Here is a 3,363-nt window from a genome sequence, read left to right as displayed (position 1 = left end):
GAAGGGCGGGGCCGGGCGCGCGCGGGCGCCCGCCTTAAAGGGGAGTGTCGCTGTTTAAGGGGTGGGAGGGGCTGGCGCCTCGGCCAACCTCGGGGGTCGTGCGCGGGAGGCCCGAGCGCGCACCGCCCCTCCCTCGCCCGCCCCCCGCGCCGCGCAGAATTACCTTATCCGCGCCTGCGGCCCCGCCCCCATCGGAGCTGCGCCTCGGGTGCGCGTTGTTTCCTTCTTTCCCCGCCGCTGCGCTGGAGCCCCGTCAGGTCCCCCGGGATCGTCGCCACGGTTTCCTAACTGATTTCCCTGTGGGTCCTTCCCGCTACAGCGCTCTGAACACATAGCAACCTGTGTGATCGAGCTGCGCCCGGTTTTTCTGAATAGAGCGGGGCTTGTTCGTGCTGACCCTCGGGCTTGCTCAGGCTGCTGCCCGGGGCACGCACATTCAGCTGGCAGGTAGAACCCTTTTGGTAAACAATGTGGCATTATATATCCGTGCCTTAAAACATTCATCCCATTCTCCCAGTATTATCCCCTGTCTGTCTTCAGGAAATAATGAGGCTAAATATTTACGCAAATTGTTAACTTGCTTTATTATTGTAAAATGCTGGAAACTAAGAAGGAAGCAATAAAAGGCTTAGATAAATTATGGCCCATCTATATGCTGGAACATTACCCCGTGATTTAAAATCGTGTTTATGCCTGTAACCCCGAGGATTGGCAAGGCTGGGGCAGGAAGATAACAAGTTCAAGGCCATCCTGGGGAACTTAGCAAGACCTTGTCTCAAAATAAAAAAAGTGCTGGGGTTGTAGCTTTATGGTAGAGATTCAGAACTCCTTCCCCAGCGTGAGGGAGCTCCTGGGTTTGATCGCCACACCACAGAAAAAGAAAAGAAAAGAAAAGAAAAACCATGTTTATTAAAACAAATGACGTGAGATAATGTTAAATGAAAAAGCAAACCACAAAACTATTTACATTCAAATTTTTTGAGAGTATATATTTGCATAGAAAAAAGACTAGAAGACTGTTATTGCTCGATATTAGTAATTACTGCCAGGAATAATTTTTACTTTTTCTTTAAACATTGCAATAACTTCTAAATATTTTCCAAGTAAACATTACTTTCAAACTTAAGGAAAATGTTTATAAAGGGTGAAGCGAATCACCCTGTATCTTTCTGAAGAGTTCACTTTCTCTAGCTTGAGATCAGCAAAAGGACAGCCTCTTCGGAGCCAGAGAATTCTAGATCTAAACTCCGCTTCTCTTATTAACTGGCTGTGAACTAAGGCGTAGTTTCATCATGTGAGATCTTGGGATAGAGAGAAAGGCCAAGTGGTGGGAGGAAAGGTATCTCAGGTGGAATCCTCACCAACCTGTTCAGCTGTCACCCACTAGAGTTGTCATCCTCATACCCAGAACAAAACAAGCAGACACCCTTCCTAGACACAATACACACGCGTGTAAAGTCATGCCTAAGCAGTCTACAAGTGAGTTGGTGTAACTGGATGAGTAAACACACCTGACTTGCGTTCTGCTCTCTCTCACTACCTAAGCCTATCTAACTAGTTTCCCAAAATATGCTCTGTTCACCCTTAGTCTCCAGATTGTGGTGGACTGGGCAGTGGGTACTATATTAACCTCCTGGGGCTGCCTTTCCAAAGTACCGTGAACTGCTTGGATTTAAATACAGTAAGTCCCCCACTTACAAATAAGTTCCATTTCCAAAGAATGTTTATAAGTCGGAGTTTGTAGTTGGACAAAGTGAGTCTTACATAGCACACCTGTGAATCTTATACAATATTCCTATGGAAGTTTGCAACTTGAATGTTTGTAAGTCAGGGAAATGTATTCTCTTACCATTCAGAAAGCTAGAAATCTGAAAGCATGGTATTGTAGGGTTATGCCTCTCCAGAGACTCTCTCAGCATCCGGTGGTTCCCCAAAGCCTCCGTGTTCTGTGGCTGTAGCAGTGTCACTCTAATCTCTGCTTCTGTCTTCACGTTCCTGGGTTTCCTCTGTATCTGTATTTCTCTTTTCTTCTTGGCGGGGGGAGTATTTTTCCGTTCAATTTTTATTAGTACATGCTTGCAGTATGTGTCTTTTTTTTGGAGACAGGGTCTCACTGTGTAGTTCAGGCTGGCCTCAGACTCACAGTGATCTTCCTGCCTCAGCCTCCCGAGTGCTGGGATTACAGGCTGCAGTATGTACCCTATCTCTGTGTCAGTTTTCTTTTTCTTACAAGGACACCAAACATTTGATTAGGATGCAATTATGGGTAAAGAGAACAGTCAAGGGGCAGGAAGTCCACTGACTGCAGGTGAACATGAATTTGAGGAAAACAGTATTCCACCCAGGATGGTCACCAGCACTTGCAGTTGGGACGAAGAAGGTTACCCCTCTGGAGCACATCTTTGAGGGCAAGTAGGAGGGAGCTGTGTTTGTCTGCTGAGTGCTGCCACTGTCTATAAGACCACAAGTCCCACAGGGGGCATACAGTTGCTTTTCTCCCAGACAGTAAGGTCAGCCACCTCTGTGGAAATACAGACCAGGGAACAAGAATGCTGGGTCCATAGATCAAATGCCTCCTCTGTCTGTTCACTTGATGGTACTTGACTTTGGGCAAGATTTTACCTCCCTAAATTTCAATTCACTCATCTGTAAAGTTGAGTTTCTAGTAGTTCTATCTCTATAGAGATGCAGTGAGAATTGATCAAGATATTGTATGGAAGGCACTTAGCATAGTCTCTGACACATAGAAGTCAATAGAAAAAGAATGGTTATTATTATGATAATTTAGCCTTTGCCACAATCCTATGAAGTGGTTAAGGCATGCCAGAATGTGCCCAATTTATAGGTGAGATGCCTGAGACCCACGGAAGATAAGTAACTTGCCCAAGCTTGCGTATACGTAGCTGTTAAAGCCACGACCCCGTGGTTCTGTACTTTTTTCAAAACCATATCTCGTGCTTTTCTGGGGACTGGTCTTCAGGACCCAGCTGAAGGTGAGAAATGAGACTTGCTGGGGCAGGGGAGGAGGGTTACTTATGTTGCTCACACTCCCTTCATGAGTTTGAGATATCTCCTTAAATAATAATAATAATAACAATTATTATTATTATTATTGGTCTTTTTGAGACAGGGCCTGGCTATGCAGTTCAGTCTGGCCTTGAGCTCACTTTGTAGCCTAGGCTGGTTTTGAACTCTCAGCAATCCTCCTGCCTCAGCCTTCTGAGTGCTGGGATTACAGGTGTGCGTCACCACACCTGGCTGTCCTTACAGTAGTTTCCCCACTGGCTTTGAACTCTCAGCAATCCTCCTGCCTCAGCCTCCTGAGTGCTGGGATTACAGGTGTGCATCACCACACCTGGCTGT

At 46.2% G+C, this 3,363-nt stretch overlaps 1 protein-coding gene across 2 annotated transcripts in view; it reads right to left on the bottom strand.

Annotated features, from left to right (window-relative positions):
- The window catches only part of Acvr1b (activin A receptor, type IB), a 54,534-nt gene that overhangs the window by 42,521 nt on the left and 8,650 nt on the right, over positions 1-3,363 (bottom strand). Inside the window, exon 1 of one of the 2 annotated variants that reach the window (XM_005411923.2) lies at positions 164-247. The exons of the other annotated variant lie outside the window; for it this stretch is intronic. The gene's annotated coding sequence lies outside the window, so the exon portion shown is untranslated. Of the gene's footprint in view, positions 1-163; positions 248-3,363 lie in introns of those variants that run through there. 2 annotated transcript variants of the gene reach the window in all.

This window comes from Chinchilla lanigera, unplaced genomic scaffold (genome assembly GCF_000276665.1).
Source record: "Chinchilla lanigera isolate Chin_1 unplaced genomic scaffold, ChiLan1.0 scaffold00146, whole genome shotgun sequence".
Classification (NCBI taxonomy): Eukaryota; Metazoa; Chordata; class Mammalia; order Rodentia; family Chinchillidae; genus Chinchilla; species Chinchilla lanigera.
The sequence above is the reverse complement of the archived record's forward strand: the minus strand, read 5'-3'. Positions and strand labels throughout refer to the sequence as shown.